Source organism: Microtus pennsylvanicus, chromosome 6 (genome assembly GCF_037038515.1).
Source record: "Microtus pennsylvanicus isolate mMicPen1 chromosome 6, mMicPen1.hap1, whole genome shotgun sequence".
NCBI lineage: Eukaryota > Metazoa > Chordata > Mammalia > Rodentia > Cricetidae > Microtus > Microtus pennsylvanicus.
This window is the reverse complement of record NC_134584.1, coordinates 35,149,558-35,174,828: the sequence shown is the minus strand read 5'-3', so window position 1 is coordinate 35,174,828 and position 25,271 is coordinate 35,149,558. Positions and strand designations below refer to the sequence as shown.

Below are 25,271 nucleotides of genomic sequence, written 5' to 3'. Positions count from 1 at the left end.
GGAGGAGGGTTGGGATGTTCTACACATAATAAACACTACACGGCAGGCCAGTGGCATGCCGGAGAACTTAAAACCAAAGGAGGGGACACGAGAAAAGCCTGAAGCTCTAGGTCCTGTTCAGGAAGGAATGCCCTCATAATCCTGGATGATGCTGCATGGTGAGTATATTAAAGAGCTTTAGAGAGAACATCAGGTAAGTTGATACATGTTCTGTATATTCTATATGCGGACCATGGCATGAGATACTTCTGGTCAGAAGTGTTAGCTGGGATCCATAAAGCATTTCTATTACCTGTGTGGTTCCTCTAATATGATTTGGCCCTAGGAAAGACATCTCCCACAACAGACCCAGAGGGCCATCCTAGAGGAGCCACCCGACGCGCAGCCTGTGCTAGCCTACAGTTGAGCTTTACTGCTGTCGTTGGAATCATTCACAGGGCCAATCACGCATCTAAACTCGTCCTTTGTACCTTATACCCTTTTCCTCCCGAATCACGTAATCGAGAGCCAAATGAAACAAATTTGTTCCTCCTTCCCAAGTTGTCGGCTTTAAGAAAACCATTTGAGAATGGTGGAAAAACGACAGAAGGTGGTGGGCAAATTCAAAGCCAGGCAGGAATACATAGAAAGACCTTGTCTCAAAATAAAAATAATTATAACAGCTTATAAAATTTAAAAGGATAGTAGGGAGGTATGAGGATTTGAATGAGCAATGTCCCCTGTGGTCTCAGGCATCCCAATACTTGGTATCCAATTAATGGCACTGGGAAGGTTTGGGAGATGTATCCTTGTTGAAGGAAGGATATCACTGATGGTGGACTTTGCGTGTTGAGCTCTATCTCTCCCCTCTATGCTTACAGTTCAAGATATGAGCTGTCTGCTAGTTGCTATAGCCACCATGACTGCCACTTGTTTGTGTGGTGCCTCCTTGCCATGATGAACTTTGACCCTTCTGGAACCGTAAGTCAAATAAAACCTTTCTTTTATAAGCTGTCTTGGTCGCAGTGTTTTATCACAGCAATGGAAAAGTAACTAATACAGGGGATAAAGGAAGGCAGCGTCTTAAAATGGAATGGAGAATTCAGACTAAAAATAAGTGAATTTTAGATTTGGAAGACATTTTGGAAGTGATGGAGGAAGGTCATTGGCTAGTAAAGGAACTGCTTTGGCCCATTTCATTGGTTAGAAGATAGGTGCGAGGAGTAGACAGAACAAAACGCTGGGAGGAAGAGGAAGTGAGCTCAGACTCCACAGCTCTGCTCTCGGGAGCAGACGCCTAAGAGAGAGACGCCATGCTCCCCGCTCCAGGGAAGATGCACGCTATGAAGCTCCGACCCAGGATGGACTTAGGCTAGAATCTTCCCTGTAAGATCGGTGCTATACAGATGATAAGAAATGGGCTAGTCCAGGTGCAAGAGTTAGCCTAGAAGAGGCTAGATAGAAATGAGCCAAGCAGTGTTTAAATGAATACAATTTGTGTGTTGTTATTTCAGGGCAAAAGCTAGCCGAGCAGGCGGCTGGGGTGTTGGGGACGCAGCCCCACCACCGCTTCATAATACTACAAATGGCGCCAAAATGTAGCGGCGTAAACGAATGCAGACAGATTGTAAAAATATATATAGTTTTAATGTAGAAATAGACTTACAGAACCACCGTTCCCGCGGAGACCAGGAAAGCAGAAGCGCCGCTAGGAGCACGCTCGCCAAATTTATAGGCAGACATTAGCCCGAGGCAAACACGCCCCCTAAGGGGCGGGACTTATGCCTACACGGAAGAATTCAATACCTATATTTTATAATAGACCCCACAGCACTGTGGCCAGCTGTGAAGCAAAACTCCCGGGTCCTGGGCTCCTTTCTTTTTCCCATAACACCCAAGATTTTGACAGAACAAACGAAATCTCCTGCTGTTCTATGCGATGTCTCTTTTGCTTTACTCCCTAAATTTTAAAACACGTTTCCTAAGAGCAGTGCCTTTAAATGCCTAGGCTTCCCCAGTTAAATTAGACTTTTTGAGTTCACACGAGGAAAAGCAAAATACAGAAACTAAGGCAGGCCCTGAGGTTCTTTGTTCACCTTCAAGTGAGACACCAAAAACTCCTTACAGAAAACCACCCTCATAGCTGCCATGCGGCCAGGAGCTTCTGCTCCTCTGGAGCTGAGGAGTGAAAAGAAATTACCCTAGGACTCTGCCCTCGGGCTCATCTCTCAGGCCTTTGGGACCATTAGGAGCTCAGTTTGCTCGTTTGATCCCATTCAAGACCCACAACATTCACCTTTATGTTCACTTCATGTTTCATTTCCCAAAAACTCTTTTCTAATTATCTGGGTCAACCAGCTAGTGTTCCCTCATTCTTCACCAATTATTAGCTACAGTCTCCAAGTAACTTCAGAATTGGAGGATTCTAGTGCCCTTTCCTGCTCCCCTAAATTCCTTCCCTCACCCCCATCAATATTGACAACGTTAAGCTCCGGAGAGTTCCAAGGCCTCATTCAACTCACCTTCTTCCTAGAGCCTGGATCTTGACCAGGGGTAGAATCTGCATCTCTGGTAAAACTTGCAGCCTTTATGTTATACTCTTTAGTGCCAACTCTCCCAAATCTTAAAAATTTTTCACTCCGTAGACCTTCACAAGTGCCTCCAGGCATCAGTCCGTCCTCTTCCTGGATCTAGAGAATTGCTCTCTCTACAGCACCTTCACATTCTTTGCTGGGAAGCCTCAACCTTGACCCCGGAGACTCTAAAAGCTCAAAATGGCAGATGCAGTCATGCTTGGCACTGCCCTCTAGATCTCTGAAAAATGCTCATAAGACAGTGATGCTAAGGGTTCTAAGCCCACAAGGACACCCAGGGTCCTCAGCACCAGCTTTAATAGACACAGAACCTAAAGCTCAGATTCCTCTTGTTTTTCTTTTCTTTTCTAAATCCTGACAGCTTTCCCAAACCTAATAACAGCTTGTCCTCTGGCCACCAAATCCTTTTATTCCACAACTTCCCACAGGACAGGGAACCCTGATTGCTTTTCGGGCTGAGGAGGGGGGGGACTTAATTGGGGAAAGGGGAGGGAAATGGGAGGCGGTGGCGGGGAAGAGACAGAAATCTTTCATAAATAAATAAATTTAAAAAAAATAAGTTAAAGGAGATTGCCATTTGGCTCTTCTCTCGGGCACTGAACTATTTCTCCCGCCAGCCACCCGCACATAGACTTAGAGTACCGTCTTTCCTGCATCCACACAAGAGAAGACAAACATCTGTCCTTTCTACTGAGTCTAACGTTCCGTTCTGCTGTACAGGTTCCATAAGCGCACGCTCCATTTAGGACTTCCGTTCTATTAGTCTCACAGTTCTACGGTTTATAATATCTATGCCATTACTGAAACAGGAAAGTTTCACTACACAGGTATGAAGGAAAGTATTATTTAAGATAAACAGATGAGGGCCGAGAGAGCTAACGGATAAAGGCACTTGTCATCAAAGGATACAAGCTTAAAAACCTGAGTTTGATCCCCAGAACCCACATGCAGGAGGAAGAAAAAAACAGTTCTGACACTGTGCTGTTCTCTGAGCCCTATACTCATGCTGTGGTACATATATATTCATGCACACTGATGATGAAATTGTAAATGCAAAGTACCAGCTCTCCTAAGTATTATATTGTATATGTATGTTGATTATACTAGACAACTTAAAGAGTAGAGGAAGAGAGTTTTTTTTTTCGAGGCAAGTAACCCAGGCCCTAAACTCTATGTATCCTTAAGGATGACCTTGAACTTCTGCTCTTTCAGCCTCTGCCTCCCACATGCTGAGATGACGAATATGGGCCCACATTCAATTTTATGTGGTGCTAAGGACTGAACTCAGGGCCTGCTAGGTAAACAATCTGCCAAGTGAATTACATCATCGCCCCAAGAACAGTTTTAATCTGTAATCCCAGAATTTGAGAAGTGGAGAGCAGAGGATCTGAGGTTCAAATTACCCTCAGAAAAGATGGTGAATTTCAGGCCAGCCTAGGCTACATGAGACCCTGTCTCGAAACAAAAGAAGAACTTTAGAAACTAATAGCAAAAGGTGTTTCTGATACAGTAAGGGAAACCCATTTGGTCTGATGAGACATGTTCCCTTTCATATCAATAAACACATACCAACTGCAGACGCATAGCAACACTGCATGAAAAGACTGAATCTCTCTATTACTCCCTAGAATTCTGAATAAAATTAGTCTTCTTGTATATCTGAATTCTTTCCATCGGTATAGCTACACCGTGCACTGAGACGCTGTGCGAGTGCTGCACACACAATACAGCAAGATTTAAAGACCGAATATGAGAGAACAATTCCATAGCTGAAGTCAAGTATTTGCATTGTGGGAAGAAATACCGGGAAAATACGATCAACACTCAAGAGAGATAAACACCACGGGTAGTATTGTACTGTCTTAGTCGGGGTTTCTATTGCTGGGAAGAGACACCATGACCACAGCAACACTTATAAAGGAAAACCTTTAGTTGGGGGGGGGGGGGGCTTACAGTTCCAGGGGGTTAGTCCATTATCATCATGACAGGACATGGCAGCATGCAGGCAGACATGGTGCTGGAGAAGGGGCTGGGAGTAGAGAAGAAGCTACATCTTGATCCAACAGGCAACAGAAAGTCAACTGTCTCACTGGGTGTAGCTTGAGCAAAGGAGACCTCAAACCCACAGTGACACACTTCCTCCAACAAGGCCACATCTCCTGATAGCACCACTCCCTTGGGTGACCATCTTCATTCAAACTACAATGTATACACCATCTGAGCAGATTCCTCAAAGAGTTAAGGCATATAAAGGGAGTTCTTGCCAAGTTCATTTCTTGTGGAAGAGCAAAACAATTCTGAAGAGCAATTAGAGGGCCTGTAGGCCCCTGACTACTAGTGTCACCCTTATTTGTCCCACACCACTGCCCTGGGTTCTGTTTGTCCCAGTCAGATAAACACAACAAAGTGGGGAGCTGGGAAGACAGCTTAGCAGTTAACGGCATGTACCGCAGACTACTGACCCAGGCTTGGATCCAGTCCATAATCTTCTGTGCCTCTAGTTCCAGAGAATCCGATGCCCCCTTTGCTTCTATAGGCACCAGACATGCATGCCATAAACATACATATGTGCAGAGAAAACATTTATATACAGAAAAATAAATACACATAAAAAAACATTCCCTTCAAGTAGTTTAGAATTTTTAGTTTACTGTTGCTGGCTGTACATAAACAGGAGCAAGGGGGAGGAGGCTGTACACATCCCAAAGCATGCAAGTGAAAGCCAAGGACAACTGCGTGAAGCCCGTTCTCTCCCTCCACCTCTATGTGGGTTCCAGGGATCAAGCTCAAGTCATCAGTCAGGCTTTCCAGGCAAGAGCTGACCTGCTGAGCCATCTCTCCGACTCAGGTTGTGTTGGGTTTTTTGTTTGTTTGTTTGTTTGTTTGTTTCCCTAGGCAAGACCCAGCTCTTGAGGATGCCCTGTCCATGTCTGGAACTCTCTCTGCATTTTGTCTTCTTGACTTCCTTTTACCCCTCAGATGACATCTCAAGCGTGCCATTCTGGGGAATACTTTCTGCTTTCCTCCCAGGCTGGTGGATCTCAGCCAGAGCAGTCACAGTTTGAAATTACACACGCATCTGCAGGACTCACTCCCACCTGCTTCCCCATGAGTCTAAGAGTGCAGAAGGCCCTGCTTCCTTCCAGGTGATTAATAATCCTGATGCACGCTGCTTTGTTTTTAAACAGTCAATTTTTCTTTGGTTTTTTTGGTTTGTTTGTTTTACACTATCTCTGCCCCATGCAAAAGTCAACAATATAGTTAAGTTAAAAAATGCCATACACTTACTGCAGAGAGTACTATATTTGTGGAATTAATGTTAGTTTCTAGCATACAAATCCTTTGATCCTTCCATGCTAAATAAACTTAGCACAAATGATTTCACAGGTAATAATAACCATTTAACACTGGAAGAGCACACCGTCCATAGAGATAAAACATGGGCTTTAGTATAAGGTGAGCTGGAACTGCTCTCTGCACTCCCTAGCTAGACCTGCCGCTGTTTATTTAGTTAGGGAGACTATCTACATACTGCTGAGGGTTGTCAAGAGGGTAGCGTGAAGACGGTGTGCAGAAGAAGGCTGCTGCGTGATGAGACACGGTGATGAAATGATTTCTCCACTTCCTGCCCACACTCAAAGATGAAGCAGAAACAAAATTTAACAGCCACAGCTATCACAAGGTCTCCTCAAAATTACTCTCCTGCTTTCCTTCCCCTGCTTCCCTTTAAATGGTGTAAGAGAAAAGTCCCCTCCTGAGGGAGGAGAGAAAAGCTGACTGAAGAAGCCAAAGGAAATTACAGATCACACGGGCTGATGATGCAGCTCGGGTACCAAGGCCCAGGTGTGATCCCCAGCACATCATGGATCAGGATGTGGCAGCACTCTCTGGAGGTAGGGATGGGAGGATCACAAGTTCAAGGCCATGCTCTACCACATAGTGGTTTGGATTCAGTCCGGGCTATATAACACTCTAACTGGGGGGAAAAAATCAGTGAGAGAGAGAACAGCAGATAAAATTGCTTGCTGTTCAAGCTTGACAACTCAAGTTTAATCCCTTGAACCCATGTAAAGGTAGAAGAAAAAACTAACTCCAGAAAGTTGTCCTCTGTATACACAAACTTTAAATTAAAAACATAAAGGAAAAGTATATTAGACCTCTTTCTCAGGACAGAATTTTCCAGGCATTTATTCCATGCCTCGGCCTCAATGGCTGGTTCGGGGTGGTTCTCCCAGAGTACAGCTTGAACTTTTAGAGAGTGGTTATGAAAGAATAACTCGCTCCTCCTGCATGGGAATGAGGAAGCCCTGTCTTGTCTAGTGACCTTAAGACACCCACAAGAAAGTTGATCTAAGGACACACTGGTTACATGAAAAATAAAATGTAGAAAAGTTCAAAGATAGACACAGATTCCCTCCTCAAATCGCATTCTAAACCTTTATTATACAAACCCTGACTTTCCTTTTACTGTGTTGAGTCAGCATGAAATATTTAATAGAAATGAAAGATTCTTAATTTTACAGATTTACTAAACATAGACATTCCAATTTACATTGAATCCCAAGTTTACTCTATAGTTTTATATTATGTGTTATGTTTAGTGAATTTGATGTATGGAGTATAGCAGTGATTTGATTTAGAGATTCAAATAATATTCTGAACTTTCATCGAATATTATTTCTAATTCTATAAATTAGATTTAAATTCAGTAAATTAGAATTCTGTAAATTCTAAAAATTAAAATATATTTCTATTTTTGCAATTAGAAATAATTGAAAAAAATTTAAGTGCATAGGTTACCTGGAAAAAAAATGCAGAGGTACAAATGTCAACGTCTTCCAGACCTTCTGTGTGTGTTGAGTTGGCTTTGGAAAGCACGGCCTCCTTGCCACTTCCCAGGCTTCTTTTTGAACTTCAGCCTTTGGGTAAGACATCCACTCAACAAGGGAGTGCCCCAAACTTTCAAACTCCAGATGAGTTATCAGTACATTACTAAAATCAATTATCCTTTTCCTGGTGTTACAATTTTGAAAAACATCTTATTCTCACAAGAGTAAGGCAAAACTAAGAACAATTACACTGACAGATTTTGATCATAAAGTTAATTGATGAGTTTTCAATTAGTGAATGAAAGTCATTCGTGCGTCAATTAACATACAAAGCCTCAAAGCCATAAATAACTAAGGCAGGTGGTTTTTTAGTTCCAGGAAGGAGAGGCAAGTTCCGACAATGCCCTGACTATGTCAACAGTCTGGATACACATCTCCGTGGAACACAGACAGGTAGAGTTCTCAGGGTAGATGCAGAAAATACTCTGTTTATCTCAGAGCCAAGGAAACAAGGATGGCACGGATAGAATTAACTGGTGAGGGACATCCAGTTGTGGCTACTGGTTATTATGCTGCGGCTTGAGCAATGATTTCTAAAGCATAGCTGAGGAGGACCTAAGCTATCTCCAAGCTTTGTGGGCACAGCCTTTGCACACTGCTGTGAAACATTTTGAAACAACATCAGACTCTCCCTGATCACACCAGAATTCAAACTCCTCGTGATGGTTTTCTCCTTCTCAGGCAACATGGTGAATATCACTAACTCAGCCTTCCTTTTCTCTAAGAACATTATTGGTTACGTTGATTTTATAATTAAGGCTATCCTTATGCGATCTGAAGATAATTTTCAATTAATTGGGAATGACAAGCAATTATTAAGAAATAATGACTGAATCTCTTAAAGCCATGTTTTCAAACTCTCCCAAGGAATCTGGCCTAATAGCTAGCTAGCACCAAGTTCTCAGTCTGAGGAGGAAAGGGACAGGTCATGCGATGGGATGTCATGTGAGCTCCAAAAGATGAAATATGTAGATACTGAAGGTGAGATGGGAATAATCCAGGCTTATGAAAGGCCCATGGCAGAACTCAGGAGGCTGAGACAGGAAAACCATGAGTTCAGGGCTAGCCTGGGGAAATTGTGAGGCAAGGTGTTAGCGACAGAAAGACAGATAGGAACAGCAAATCTGTCCAATATTTCCTTTAAAATCGCTGAAAACTTAACTCTGTTCTGTTGTCCCATCATTAGTCCACAGTTGTAGGTCTGCATACTCCGGACCTTGGTTCTAACACTGTTTCTTTTGGGTTAGTAATTGTTTGTTTCTTTGTTTGTTTGACGGTTGCCTTCATTTTCTGGGATAGTATCTAAGTAGACTTGCTGGCCTGGATGTAGAGCAGGCTAGCTGTAAACTCATAATGATCTGCTTGTTTCTACACTAGGATTTTGGTTAGTTTTTGTTGTTGTTGTTGTTGTTGTTGTTATTGGACATAATGATTTTCGATATTTGAAAGGAGGGCCTTACTCTGTAGCCCAGGCTGGCCCTGAGTTCAGCCTCCAAAGGGCTGGTATTATGAGTGTGCACCATCACTCCCTGTCTGACAACTACTGATCATCACAGAAAAGACAATCAATGGAAAAATTAAAAATTTGAAAATTGGCAAAAATCTTTAATTTTCTATTGGAAAATTGGCCATAAACTGTAAGAATCTGGTAACAACATGAGTGAGTCTGTTAATAGCATTTCAAATGCATGCTAAAATAAGCATCTCAGTAATTCCAGCTCCAGTTCTCACATGAACCATGCAAACTACACAAGCATCACAGCTGCGGCATTCAATAGTCAATGTCTCCTTATTTCAGGTGAACTTGCGTTGTAAACAATTAGGTTAACCACATGAACGCGGTAGGCACCACTTAAAATACTTCTGCTTCTTTTTTAAACTTTTTTATGTGTGTGTGTTTACAGAATGCACACAAACGCACAGATCTGAGGACAACTTGTGGCTTCCACGGATTGAAGCAGGTCTTCAACTTGACAGCAAGCACCTGCTGCGTCATCTCCCTAGCTCACTTCTATTTTGAAAAGCAAAAGTAACTAAAATGTTCAGGAACAGAGCTGATTAAGTAGTAGTATATCCACAACAAAAATGTTAATACCAACACAAGCTATGTGAATCTAATCAGATTCAGGTTACAATCCCATTTCTGTTCAAAACAGGAACAGAAGGAGAGAGAGCACGAGCAAGGAACTCAGGACCGCGAGGGGTGCACCCACACACTGAGACAATGGGGATGTTCTTTCGGGAACTCACCAAGACCAACTGGCCTGGGCCTGAAAAAACATGGAATAAATTCGGACTCGCTGAACATAGCGGACAATGAGAACTGCTGAGAAGTCAAGAACAATGGCACTAGGTTTTGATCCTACTGCACATACTGGCTTTCTGGGAGCCTAGGCAGTTTGGATGGTCACCTTACTAGACCTGGAAGGATGTAGGTGGTCCTTGGACTTCCCACAGGGCAGGGAACTGCTCTTCAGGAGGGAGAAGGAGTTGATTGGGGGAGGGGGAGGGATATGGGGGGTGGTGTCGGGGAAGAGACAGAAACCTGTAATAAATAAATAAATAAATAAAAAACATAAAGAAATAAATGTCCTCTTGTACACAGAGGGTATTATCCCAAGACTACCACTATGGCAGACGCCACGCTGTCTAGATTTAGGTTGTAATAGAGACTGGGGAGAACTCTGAAGAATGGGATCTCAATTCATTGGTTGTTGCTACAAAAGGCCGTGTTTGCTTTTTTTCCATTATTGAATGAATGATGCATTATGATTACATTAACCTTTATTAGTAGTTATTAAACATTGTCATAAGGGAAACCACTAAATGTAACACTAAAGTTACATCCCATAGTTCAAGTGAGAATGTGTACCCTAATAAAATAGGGTCATCTCCTGGCTTCATGTGACTCAACCTTCAAGTACGAATTCACATTCCCTCTCTTGAGCATTTGGAACTTCCACTCTGCCTATCTGTCTCAATAAATTTTTCCAAAAATTTGAGGTGTCGAGCCTGCCTGAAACACTCCCTATTCATTTATTTATGTACAGATTGGCTTAAATGTTTGTAAGATTTGGGGTGCACACACAGGGTGCACGTGCGCTCCCCCAGCAAGGAAGCCAAGAGTGATAAGCATTTGTGAGTCACCAGATGTGATGATGGGAACTGAACATGGGTACTATGGGAGAATAATGTGTGTGCGCATGTGTGTGTGCGCATGTATGCATGTGTATGTGTGCGTGTGTGTGCATATGTGTAGTTTTAACCACAAAATCATCTTCTTAAATCTCAGAAACTATTACACAGATTACTGTTTATTTCCCTGATAAAATCTCATTTCTCTATGTATCTCATTGTATTCCAGAAATATATGTGTGTACATGTGTGTTTCTATATATGGTGAGGGTGGGAGTGTTTTGTGTTTAAAATATGAAACCATATGGCTCCTTTGCCATGGTATTGAATGGTTCTCAAGTCATCGTAGAAAAAAAGATATTTTATGCCTTGCAGAAGATAAACAACCTAAATCCAATTATGTTCTGTATGTGTATTCTGATCTTAGATCATTTTAGCTGCGGCTCACTCATAGGAACAGATGAAGGGATATCATTTGGCTTCTAGTGTACATGAAATAAATCATGCTAACAGAATTTTATTACACTCTATAATATGAAATATGGACAAAGGAGTCATGTCATCTGTTTATAAATCTATACATCTATAATTCAACATCCTCAAAATCAGGAAAACACTACACTTGATATTTGCAACATTATAAAATCTTAACACAAAGAAGGAGTACTTCAAAGCCATAATGGTCAATATTTGGAGGTCACACAAACATGTTTAAAATAAATTGCGGAAATCCTTTGTTCTAACAGGGGCCGAGCAGATGTACACTGGAACCCAATTACAGCACTGCCTCATCGGAGAAGCACCCAGCAACTCATCGAGCATGTGAAAGCATTCTTGCAGCTGGGCATGCTGATGCTCACCTGGAACCCTGGCATTGGACAGACTAAGGCAGAAGGAGCTCAAGTTCATGAGGAACCTGGGTTGCACAGTCAGAGGGCGGGGAGTGGGGGGAGAATGGAAGGAATCCTCTCAACAGTCACATCTGTTTGCCCAAGATGAGTTTCTATTTTAACAATCTACCATAGTGAGTTTTGGTAATAGTGTACTTGTGACTCTAGATTAATAATAGCATTACCCTAGAATGGATTTGTCTGGCAGTTATTTGTGCATATTTTAATTATCTTTGTTGTGGTCTGAATTTTAAGGTAAGCAACAATGTCCCACTGTCTCAGCTTCCATTTTTACATACTGCAGGTTAAAGAATGAACCCAGGTGTTGGTGCCCTTGACTTTGGCAGCATGAACTCCTCCCTAAAACAGAGAACTCCAAAACCCATGCAAAGTCATCCTTGATTTCCAAAGACAGTGCTACCTCTAGCTCCAGGAAACTCAATGAAGAAACTTCTCAGAACGCAGATTATCAAAAAATCGAAGAATGAGAAAGTTTATAGCCCTCTCTCCACAGGATGCCTGATATTTCGTTTTTCAGTTAATCAGAGACAGAAAGCACACCCTAGCATCCTGGAGACAGGATTTGAGAAGAAATCATGTCATTCTCATGCCATGGAATAGAACGGGATAATCAATGTGTGTAACATAAGTACACTACTAACAACCTGGTTTGTCTGAAATGATTGTGGGATTTTCAGGAAACTGCCCTGTTATCATGCAGGACCATGCAATGACCTCATGACGTAGCATGCTGGAGGCGACCCAAAGGGAAGAACTGCCGTTCCACACCAGGCCGCAGAAGATTTCCCTTCTGTTCCCAGCAGGGTCACTGAGCCCCAATGACAATGGAAAGATGAATGTTCCCCATGAGGCTTCCCAGTCTCGGTCCCTATCCCCTAAAAAAGATCTATGAGAAAACATTTTGAATTTCACATGAACCAAATGATAAGAAGATAAACATCCAAATGCAGTCAAAAATAAAACCTTCAAGGAAAACAGAAGCTGAAGTTTGATGTTTAAAAACCTTCTGATCACATCTCACTATGCTATTTAAACCCCAAACTCCTTTCAGACTTCTAAATACCTGCAACAGTGTTTACATAATGAAGCAAATCACCTTCCCCTTCCTCCTTGGTGAAGGCTGCTGGTTACCACTGAGACTATAAGGAGAGCAGGGAAATGTCTATGTGGACAAAGACGCTAACCGAAGGGAAGAGGGCAGCAGTGTCTGAGAACTCTTCAGACACCGGCAATGAAGCAGATGGAAGGAAATAGTGAAAGAGCGTGGGAGCCACATCTGTATGAAATGTAGGGTCTCTGACCCGCTGAGAAAATAAGTAATCACACTGGATATTAAAAGAAGCCTCCTATGATAAGAGATGGATCAGGAGGATAAAGATATACATTGTCAATGTGGTAACGCACATTAACAAATTGCTCTCGTAGATTAAGCAAATTGTAAACGTATGTCAAAAACATTGAGCCAGTTTGTAAATGATTCAACGACCACAATGCCTGTCCCTTAGCGTAGTCAGAAATGTAGCAATATATAGTGCTTTCTACATCTGGGCACAGCTTTCAAAAATTGACTTCATGTGACAATGTCGTTAAAGTCAACCAATCACAGAACTTCAGCGTTTTAAAGAGGTCTACCTCATCCAGAATTTTAAAATGTGAAGTTTGTAGTTTTCCTTCTCTTTTAAGTAAAAGAATACAAATAAGTGATCCTTATTTATTTTCCAAAGTCCTCATCATGAGCCAGGGGTGGTGCAGACGCCTACAATCTCAGCACTTGGGAAGCTGAAGGAAACTTGAATTCGAGGCCAACCTGAGCAACATAGCAAGTTGGAAGACAGCCTGGAGTATAGAGTGAGCTCTTGTCTCAAAGGGCAATTAGACAAAATGAAACAAAAGTGTTGGAATTAATAATCTGGATTTTCCTTTGCCCATCAGAGTGCTGAACTAACATGTCAGAAGCCAGCTTTTCACACATTTGGAGTCAGACGTCTAGGGCCACAGACCAGAAATGAAAAGGCTTTGTTCTCTAACAGCTATTCAGCTTCAGTCTCTATAGCTTCAACAACAAGAAAAGTGGCCATAATCTGCTGACTCGGTGCAACTGTCTGTGATTTAAGTTCGTCTATAAAATGACACCTTACACTGCTAGGTGTCCAAAGCCAAAGACTCCAGCCACATACTTAGTGCCCCCAGCAGTACTTTGATTAGTTCTTCATGCAAGCACTGGGCTGATTTCTATGCAGAATTTTTAAAACATTCACTGAATGTTTACAGAATAGTATGTTCACTTATAGCTTCAGCAGAAACATGTTATAAAAATTACAAGCCATGTTTACTGACGTCTGCAAATAAGAAATACTGCTTTGAGGCCGGGCAGTGGTGGCACATGCCTTTAATCCCAGCACTCGGGAGGCAGAGGCAGGCGGATCTCTGGGAGTTCGAGGCCAGCCTGGTCTACAAGAGCTAGTTACGGGACAGGCACCAAAGCTACAAAGAAACCCTATCTCAAAAAACCAAAAAAAAAAAAAAAAAAAGAATTACTGCTTTGTGTTCCTTGGTTCCCCCTCACATGGAATGTGGTCACTTTTCTAGACTCTCATTTCAACCTTTCTTAGGAGCGATCCCTAAGTAGTTAGTCATTTAATTGTGTGCAAAGCTTTGTTTCCACTGCTAGCAAAGGTTAAGCAACATTTGTACTGAGGAAGTCGATGCTGATGAAGATCAGCACTGTGAATCTCAAGAATCTCTCGGATGTGACATCTTAGTAGCCAGATGTACTCAGAAGAAACAAATTTTTCATACATTAGAAAATGAATAGAGTATCTCTGTTGCATTAAAGTCCCAGTGAGTCCTGGCAATTACAACAAATGTGAACGGCAGTGACGCTGAAGGGGTGAGGCAGAAGGGCCAAGAGTTCAGTGCAGGGGTGAGGCAGAAGAGCCAAGAGTTTAGTGCAGGGGTGAGGCAGAAGGGCCAAGAGTTCAGTGCAGGGGTGAGGCAGAAGGGTCAAGGGTTCAGTGCAGGGGTGAGGCAGAAGTGTCAACAGTCAGTGCAGGGGTGAGGCAGAAGGGTCAACACTCTGTGCCATCCTCTAGGACACAATGAGTGTGGAGACATCAGGGTCTACATGAAACCTTGTCTCAAAGGACAAAAACAAACAGACCAAAAGGGTGGTACATACTTGCAATCTCAACACTTGAGAGGTCTAGACAGAAGAATCAGCACAGGTTTAACTATGATCTGCTCTACATACTGAGTTCAAGGCCAGACACAACTACACAGCCAGACCTTGACTCTAAAGAAAACAGATATTCACAAGGAGATGCATGACTGATCACTTACAACAAACTTGAAATGACCTCTGTTTTTTTTTACACCTATTTGCAATAAATATCTTGGGGCAAAATTTACAAAATAACTTTAATTTTCAGGTATTTTCCAGTCAGAGATTCTAGAGGACAAACTATCTGATCTGTATTTCAAAATTGTGGCTGTGAGGCCTACTAGTGTAATTAAGGGGAAATGTGTTCCTGGTTACAGTAAGAAAGCTATCAGTAAAAACCCCGAGTTCAGAGTGCGGCAGCTGGGGCTTTCCAGCACCTACATCCACACACACAGGAATCATCTATGTGGAAAGTCATTACTAGATGACTCTGTCTTCACAGTGGCAACTACAAAGAGCTGTCTCCTGGCCCTTCCATTTAGGCTACAACAGAGCAGCTCATCTTCTTGCACGTACAGAGAGACTATCAAATTTTCCCAGCTACTCAGGGGCCAGACAGTACATTGTACACTGCTGCAGATCCCTGCTTTACACTTTCATCAGACTCCAGCCCACCTGGCAATGCGCTTATTGTTTTGGACATAAGAGTAAAAACTAAATAATTGTGAGACAAGAAATCCAAACTGGAGTGACTCCGTGTTCTGGTTTTGCTCTCTTGTAATTCAACCAAAAAAAAAAAAGTTTTAGTGATGAAGGGCAGAAAGTCCATATTACAACTCTGACTTCAGAGGGTTGGGGCCAAAGAAGTCAGAGCCACTATGCACCCTTCATTGGACGAATGTGAATTTCATTCTGTTTGGTATTTGAGACATGCCTAAAGAATGCTGGTATTTCGAGAGTATGCCATCATGCCCACTATGAACGTGTAAAGAAACATCCAACTCCATCGAGAAGTAGAGCCAAGTATCCTGACATCTTCCTAAATCACATGGCTTCTTGTGGTTTCTCATACAGATCTCAGTATGGTCAAGAAACTTCTTTCCCACTTTTAGAGAATCTTAACATTTCCTGCTCAATAAAAGTCCCTGTCCCAAATGATCCAAAGCCCATGGGGCAAACCTCCCTCAGGGTTACTATCCTACAAAATATCTAGGCAGATACAATGATTTCTCTATCACTATCTTTACCTTTGATTAGTAAACAAAAAACAAAAAAAAATTTCTTACTCATATTCTAAAGCACAATGCCATTTTTAATTCCTCTACTAAGGAGGTGGCAATTGCCAGCCATTTTTGGCAACATCGTGAGTTCAAGACTAGCCTGGACTACTGGAGATACTGCATCAAAAAAAGAGGGGGGGAAGCACACAAAAATAAATTTTGTTCAGGAAATGTACATTCAGTAAAAGACAGGAGATGATTAAAGGCCTGACTTTCTTGTTGTACACTCTTCTTTTTATGCTTACAGTTTGCAAGCTGACAGGAAAACTAGAGTCGCCATCTGTCAAGAGGCCTTCTGAGTCAATCGGTTAAAAAGTAAACATTTGAGACAGTTAATGGGGATGAGATGTGTGAAAGAGGCATGTGAGCAAAATAATATCTAATTGAAAAGTATGTAAGAAAAGTCATCTATGCAGAAGCAAAGAGTAAAGCATGCTTCTCTACCACTCAAAAAATTATATTGCCAAAGGACCATTCATCTTTCATGTCATCATCTAGTCAATAAAATTAGAGCCCAGAGAGGGCTATCGGTGTGTTCTCCATCACCCTACACTTGTACAGGGCTTAGATCTTTGTCCAGATGCCCTCTTTCGTTTACCATTTACATAACCGTTTAGATTTGCGCAGCACAGGTGAGCAGCAAGAAGCAGCATCCCATTTACACCAATTGTGAAATATATATAAAAGCCAAATATGGAAAAAAAGGGCTTTCTCCACTCTGTTTTTTATCGTAATTACTTTCATAAAAGGAGACGCCTGACTTTATTTGGTGCTAATTTTTCAAAGCAACTAGTATCGAGGCAGAGTTCCTTCAAGAATGAGACGATTCCACTTCGTTTACAGTTGTCAAAACAGAAGGACAACAAAAATACATTGAAAAGTATTTTGTCAATTAAATGAGACTGGGAATTTCATTTCAGAATGTTTGTCAACAATTAACAGAGCATTAATGTGTGACACAGACTGAATACTAGGATATATAGAGATGTGTGTTTGTATGAGTATATATGTATAAGTGTGTGTGATATGTATAAATGTGAGCTCATTTTCAGTGATGTGTGCAGGGCTGCATACTTGTGCATGCAAGCAGGTAGAAGCCAGAGGATGGCTTCAGGCGTCCTTTACAAGTCACTGATTTCCTTGGGGCAGGGTCTCTCATGGATCCAAAACTCACCAACTAGGTAAGGCCAGGGAGCCAGAGTCCTTGTCTCTGCTTCCCCAGTATAGAGATTGCAAATGTGTCACTATGCCTGACATATGTATGTATGCATATGTGTGTATACAAATATTTTATATGTGTATGTACACATATACATATGTATATACATATAGACATTTATATGGGCATGAGCATATACACACATATAAACACATACAAGTATGAATGTTCTCAGGATCCAATTTGGGTCCTCAGCATTTACCAACTTGCCTGTCTCCCCAGCCCTTATAATATAGATGTAGATAAATACTACATCTATGAGAAAAACCACTAGCCTAAGGCAGCTCCAAGTGAGCTGAGCTGTTGACTTGCCCTGTTCCACATCAATGAACACCTTGGACACTTTTCACTGTGTTAGTAAGTTTCAAAGTTAACACAAATGTATATAATAAAAAGTGAAACTGGAAAAACTAAAATATTTAACATAAAATTTAAGAACGATGTCAAAATCATGCATAATAAATGATGCGTCTTTTTAATTTTTATAGAAAGCTATCCATTCAAAAATATTGATATTAATGTGATGCAAATATTAAAATGTTAGTTTGCTTTTGTGTTGGATTCTTTCTTTCTCTCTTTTTCTCACTTTCTTTCTTTCATTCTTTTTGAGGTGTGATGCTTAATATTGTCTCCTTGAGAGGAGATGGGATAACCCGGAGACAGGCTCTGGGCATGTCGAGGAGGGATTAGGTTAACTGAAGTGGGACAGCTTGACGAGGTGATCTTTCCATGGGCTGGGATCCTGCCCTGAACATAAAGGCGAAAGCAAGCTGAGAACCCGCAGCACTTCTTATTCTCTGCTGCTTTACTAAGAATGCAACATCTCAGCTGCCTCGGGCTCCTGCCAAGGCCTCCCACCTCCATGGACAATATTTTGGAATCATGAGCTAAAATAAACCCTTTCTTAAGTTGCTTTTATTATATTTTGTCACAGCAAAACAAGTAACTAATCCAGGCGGGGCCTCCTGGAGCCTAGGATGACCGTGTACTTGATAGTAGACAATGATGACTTGAACTCCAGAAGCTCCTGCCTCCACCTCCTAAAGGCTGGAAGTACAGTGTCACAAGACACGTGGTCCTGATGCTGAGACAGCTGGCCATACCCACAATTCTTAGTTTTGCTTTTTCACTGGGTGATCTTGGAAAAAGAAAGGCAACCATTTCCAGAAGAGAACTGAAGGTCTCACTGGAAGGCCAAAAATAAAAAGGTTTGTAAGGAAGGAAGGAAATTCCAGCACTTGACTTTGAAATGGGATTCCCAAGCAAACAAGGGTACAACATAAAAACAGATTAATAAACCCCAGAGGTGAAACTGTTACAGAACAGCATACATGAAAAACGTATGACCCTGATGGATACTATGTCAGACAGGATGTGTAACCCAGACTTGGGAATGAAAAAATACTCGGCAGCCAAGAGTACTAGCTGCTCTTCTAGAGGACCTATATTCAATTCCCAGCACCCACATAGCAGCTCCCAATCTATATCTGCAGTCCTAAGACATCCCATGCCCTCTTCTAACTTCTGGGGACACTAAAACAAAGCAAAAGGAAAACAAGATCCTATGCCTCAGCCTTCTTAGTACGGGAATTATGGGGTTGTGCACCACGTACAGCTCATGATGTCACTTTTCAAAGCTCATATGAAAATGCCAAAGTAAAATTATAAAGTCTCTGAAAAGTCAAAATGAGTCCAATGTTGTGGCAAACACCTGTGATCCCAGCACTACAAAGGCTGAAGCAAGAGACTCCTAATCAGAGACCTCCATGGGATGCAAGAAAAGAGTCTACCTAAAATAAAAAATAAAACAATATATCATTGAAGCTTCTTCACCAAATGTCATTATTTAAGAATGGAACCAGGATAGTGGTTTAGAAGGATTCATTAGAAGTCTGAAAATACTCAAATCATTTTTTTCCACCTAGAGCTAATTGATGACCCAGAGCTAATTGATGCAGGCCCTGCTCCTGCCTGCTGCACTCTAGACCCAGACCTTCCTCTTCAAGTATGCACCACCCAGCACATCCCAAGAGCAAATGAACAAGGCTCTGGGGAAGCCTTCAGAGTTACTGGCCTGCTACTACTAAAAGCAATCCTTCAAAATCCTTTAGAAATCCTTCAAAAACTCAGGAGGTCATGCAAAAATGATAGAAACAGAACCCTTGAGAGAGATGACACAAGATGAAAAGAAGGAACCAGACGGTAGGTTGACTAGTTGGTTTTCACCAGCCGTTAATGGCTGGAACTCATAAATTCATCCAACCAATCACTGAGGAAATATTCACCAAAGACCATCTCTGCACTGACAAAGAAGCTGGTAGATAAAATAAACAGGGCAATAGGCTCAAGAAATTTGTAGTGCAAGTATGAAAACACAATTAAAATATAACCCGAGTAACTGCAAGGTATAGTTGTGATAAATGCTCTGAAGGAAAGTCGCCAAGAATCGCTGCAAAATAAGGACACGAGACTTGTCAAAGATGACGTGTTCCCGGAGGCGGTGAGAACTGGATATTTCATAGATGAGTACAATAAAAGGGCTGGAGGTGGGGTCTGAATTCAGAACCGCTCTTGCTCTTCAAGTGTCCTCTCTTTAGCCTGGCATCCCAAATCAATGCAGAGCCTGTCTTCTTGAAGACGGCGTGGACTAGACCGCTGATACCAGGAGGGACATGGACCACAGATGACCTTAACATATTTTGTTGGAATGCACTAAAAACAATCCTGGAAGGGACATTACTGGAACTATTTTACTTCACAAAAATACAGTTTCTATCTACTCTCACCGAAAGTCAGATTCAAACACTTGCCCCAGCTCTAAAAGAAGCGTGCTGTGGAAAGGGGCAGCAGCTAGAGTGAGGGAGCATCCCTTTTCCTCCAGCTGAGACAGAGAGGAGCAGGAGCCAGGCTTGAGGACTGAGCAGACTCAAGCCACCGAAAGGAGTGTCTGGCACTGGGAGCTATGTCTGACTCATGATACCTAAACGTGCCAGCAGTTCCTTGCACAAGGGAGGGTTTCAAATGCTCACCTAGAAAAAGGGTTGGAGCATCATAAAAATACTACACTCCTGACAGGCAAACGCTAGGAGCAAAATGATTACCTGGAAAGTATCATAGCAGCACGCTCACACAGAATGCTACAACAGGGGAATCACCCGTTCCTTCACAAGCTCCAAAGGCCCCAAAAAACTGATCTGGGACTACAAATGCCATGTTTACCATACAGCAATGAGAAAGTGACTTTTAACGACATTATTTCCACAGAAAGAAACGTTACAGGAAATAGTGAAAGGCATTATTCTGGGGTTCAGCTCCTCACCGCCATCATACTCCCATCCCAATAAGGGACTCACTGCTAAGCAAAGGGGTCCTGCTTGCTGCTGGGAACAAACCAGAGCAGAGACAGGGGTAACCTTCAACATCAAACAATGGCAGTACCTTTGGCAATAGCGCGCACAGAACCTGCATAATTTCTGGCTGTTCTGCCCATCTCAATAAACGTTCAGGAACCCACAAGCCTATGTGAGACAGTAGTGTGCAAAGTTACTCCTTCTGGACGCTCCTGGGCCGTGGTGAGGGAACTTCCTCAGTCCACTGCGCCCAAGTCAGTTGTGTTGATGGAGCTTTCGTCCAGAGGATTTTTAATTGAGACATCGTTGGCAATCTACAATACGCTTTACAGTGGTTAGTGATGCTAATCATTGTGGTTCAACAAGAAAAAGCAGCTTCCCTGCTCCATCAGATTAAATCTGAAGTTCTCTCAGTAAAATGCAATCATGTAATGTGCTTGGGGTGGGGAGGAACTTGCAAAGGAGTCCGGGGAAATGATTGCACACAAGTCTTTCGGTGAGTTTTTATTTAGCATCTTTTATTTACATGGCACTTAGTTACGTCATGCAAAAAAAAAAAACAGCATATACTCTGCTGCTAGATAATCGAAGATATAGAGGATCCCAGGTTTAGAGAAACCCTCATCCGTTGAACTAAATGAATTAAAGAGATGCTTTAGACCCAGCGGGCCCAAGCCACCCCTAACTCCCGTTAAGTAGAGGGCATAACTGGTAGCAGCCGGGCATAGCCTCAGACTAGCCACAGGAAAAGCAGTCCAGTTGTTGGCTTCTGAAAACAAGCCATCCAAACCCCAGAGAAGCAGGCAGCAAAAACAAACAGCTCGGGTGAGGGGCTCGTCCCTCTCCTTGACTTTTCAGGAAATCTTACACATAACCTACAGTTACAGAAGTGACTGTGGATACTGTGTAGGCAGTACAGCTTACCCGCTGATAGTGCCAACATAAGCACTGCCATTTTGAAGCACAAAAACCAATGCACAAAAGCTCACTGTGTACACTTGGAAAAACCAGCAGAGATCTGGCGCAGACTGACTGTCGGGCAACTGAAGGAAGCTGAAGACGCCTGGGATGGAGTGTAGCAGAAAATATCACGTTGGCGGAAGGGGAATTCATTTTTTTTTTTTAGGAAACTAATAATTTTTCAATGTATCTTTTAATCAACTAATTTTGTTTTAATTAACGACCACATTAGAAGTGAGCACTTGAAATCATGCTTGAATTTCAAATACAGCCAGGGCTGTTAATATATATTTGTGTGAGGGAGATATATTTAGCCAATACTTTCACAGATTAACAGTGAGAAGGCAAATACAAGATTTTACTTCCATTTGGGCATCTCTTGTTAAATCTACAAACATGTGAAAATCACCGGCTTTTATACATGCTAACCAGTAATAAACTATAGCCAGTACATACACAAACATTAGATTTTAATTGTTAACAGACTACATCAAGTATAACTTATCATCGACGAAAACACCAAAGTATGTTTAAAGGTGTCATAATATAGCTAGACTATATTGCTTCCAAAATTTTTGAAAGAAAACTAAATTTTCTGTTAATAAAGAAGCATAGGCAGCTGGGCAGAGGAGGGAAGAGCTGTTCTCCATGTCACCATGTGTTAGAAGCAGGGCTGCTGACACGCTGTGATTCTTCCTCATCTACACATCAACTCAGAACAGTGACAAGCTCTTTTCTGAACCCACCAACTTTTGTTTTCAGTGACGGAAAACGACACTGGCCTTCCCCCTTTGCTGTGCTGAAATAAAGCAACCCCGTTGATTAGATCTAATTGATGTCTCAGGCCTCTCTTTAGAAGCTCGCAATTCACGTTCTTAAAAGAAGGCGAGAGGAAAGAATCAGCGTTCACACAGGCAGTAACATTTCACTGGGTAGTATTTGTTCATCCCAGGGCCGAGAAAGAAAGGCGTGTAGTGTGAATACAAAGTCACCATGTCTAGAGTTTCTGCTGTTGACCCTGGCATTTACAGGCATATCATGTTACACAGATGGATGCTGGTCCCAAATAAAAACTTCCCTCAGGATATTTTGAACCATTGACTTAAGACTTAAAATGGAAACAAGATTCTTCAAAAGGAAATTTTAGAAAATGGTAAATGTCTCAGGAATATAAATGCAAGGTGTGCCACCTTGACGATGCACACTCTTATCCCAGTACTCAGGTGAAGGCGGAAGGACTGCACTCCATGGCATCTGGACCACACGGTAAATTTCAGACCCGACTGGGCTACTTAAGGAAAACCTTGACTTACAAGGAAAGGAGGGAGGAAGGAAGAGAGGGAGGAGGAAAGAGGGAGGAGAGGAGGAAGGGAGGAAATAAAATGAATGACATAAACAAACAAATGAAAAGGTCTTTTCTGGCCTCTGATACCTAAGATTCAAAATATTGTATTATAATTATATCAAAGTCTTCAATTTAGTGTCATTTATTCATTTCCTTATTTATTGTTATTTGTTTTGGGACAAGGTCTCACAAAGCCCAGGCTAGCTATAAATTCACTATGTAGCCAAGAATGACCTTGATCCTTTTGCCTTGGCTTCCCAAGTCTGAGGCTGCAGGTCTGTTGTGCAGGTCAGATCAAAGCGTTCTGAGAGAGGATGAATAGGTTCTCATTGTTTCCAGACTTTACTCCGCGACTCCAGGAAAGTAAGGCTTTTTTTTTTTTCTGTTTTTCTCTTTCATTTTTTGATACAGTATCTACCATATAGCCCAGGCCAGCCTGGAAGTTAGGATCCTTCTGCTTCCGCCCCTGCCACCATGGTGCTGGAACTGCAGGTTTGCCCAACTATTCCAGGTTGCAAAGTTGATTTTAAAAAAAATCATATTTTCAAAGAACTAACTAATAAAAATTAATTATCCATTAAACACATTTAAGTTGATTCTCTAATGAAAGGAATTGCAATCATAATATATTAATATTTTCATGTAAAGGAAAAGCTATTACCATATTTAAAAGGCAAGAAGAAGAACATTTGAACATCCATCAAACTGAAGCTGGACAAGTATTAATAACTTACTGCCTATTATCAGTAAACTATTCTAACTGGGATCTGATTACTGTCCACTGCTGCCAAGCTGCATTCGAGATCATTTCAGCACACTGGCTATAAAACTATACAATCACCAAAGTTAATCATCTGCTACAGAAATAATCATGATTCAGAGTTCATGAAAGTGCTCTGAGTCCGGTGGCGCCAAACATTTCTGGTGAGTATGCATAGAGCTAATATCACACTGTGCTGTTAGGAAAGAGCTGGGGGAAAATCAATTGTATGGGGTTTGCACATAAATCCTTGTACTTAAAACTATTGACAAAATCTCTCTGCTGGAGACAATGCTCAGCATTAACGGAGTCCCATTCCTGCTTCCTACAGAGCACGTAGCTGGATTCCAAGGCCCCAAGAGGGATGGAAAGAACAAGCCTCTAAGTGGTACCAGTTCTGTATGAAAGCAAGTAAATACTGTAACAATCCAAATCTCAGGAGCTTAATATAATCAAGGCTGGCCTGTCTGTCACTCACATGGCAGCATCCAGAGAATTGGGGCTAGTGTTGCCCCACAGTTATTGGGTGAGCCAGGCTTACTGACTTGTCACCAACCAGCTGCTAATGCTCGGTCCTCCTCAGCATGCAGTCACGTGCATGAAAACCTGAAGACAAACGATGTAAAGAAGGAAGTCAAGCACGCACCATTTCCATCCTTATTCTATTGCCCGGAACCTCCTCAGTACACAGTCAGACCTACGAAGGTAGCCAGGAAACATAGACGGGCTGTGTGTTTACAGTAAACGAACTTGGTGAAGAAGATGGCCCCACACCCATGAATACATGGGCAGCACAAAGAGAACTCAGCGGGTTATTTTTAAAGAAAAGAAGGAAGAGGAGGAGAAGCCAAGAACATGAAGTTGGGACGAGACTAGGGAGGGAAGAATGGATTTGGAGGAGACGGGGGAGGAGAAGGGGTGAATAGGATCAAAACACATATACAGGTATGACATTCTTGAAGATAATAAAACAATATTAAAGACAGAATTCAGTGAGTAAACAAAAGCCTGTAGCAATAGTCATAATTGTTTTATTGTAAAATCTAATTACTATGAAAACTCTTCCGTAAACTCCAGAAATTCGGTTTCGCTGGCAGTGCCATTAATTAGAAGTTAATGGAAAAGAAAAAATATAGATCATATTAAAGCAGATTTCAGCAATTAGAAAATAAAAATGTTGTGAAAAACAACTGCTCAGTCCAGCTATGCCTCATCATTCCAGCATTACACTGCAAGACTCGCCTGTGGAAACTGTTGCGTGTTTTAATTGGCTGAAAAGAGAAAGGAAACAGCTTAGCTATGAAAACTAAAGTGGGCTCCGTGCTCTGTCACACACTTCTGCGCTGCTATGAAGCAGAAGAACTTCAAGGCACATAACACGTGCAAACCAGCGGACGGCAGAGTCTACCGGGAGAGGCTGGATAGAGAGCTCAGGCCCTGCTTCAGGGCCAGGAGAAGTTCACCAGGCGAAGGAGAAAGGAAAGAATAGACTCTGCAGTCCACACATGTGTCCTGACATGTGCTCCGTCAACTTCCTGAAATTCCCACCTTGGCACACACATACAGTAAATAAATGTTTTTTTTTTTTCATTTTAAATGCAGCTTGAATATTTCCAAGGCGTTGCATTTTGTGCATCGTGGAGGACGTTATCTTATCAAATCGTAACTTTTCTTCACTAATGAGGGCTT

The 25,271-nt window shown here is 42.0% G+C and overlaps 1 protein-coding gene and 1 long non-coding RNA gene across 3 annotated transcripts in view; one reads left to right on the top strand and one right to left on the bottom strand.

Moving 5' to 3' along the window:
* Nucleotides 1–25,271, bottom strand: part of Parp8 (poly(ADP-ribose) polymerase family member 8) — a 165,299-nt gene that overhangs the window by 85,105 nt on the left and 54,923 nt on the right. The gene's annotated exons all lie outside the window — the stretch shown is intronic.
* On the top strand, nucleotides 5,596–9,764 carry LOC142851885 (uncharacterized). Its single transcript, XR_012910885.1, has 3 exons — nucleotides 5,596–5,719; nucleotides 7,781–7,855; nucleotides 9,619–9,764. It is a non-coding gene; the product is annotated as an uncharacterized LOC142851885 (long non-coding RNA).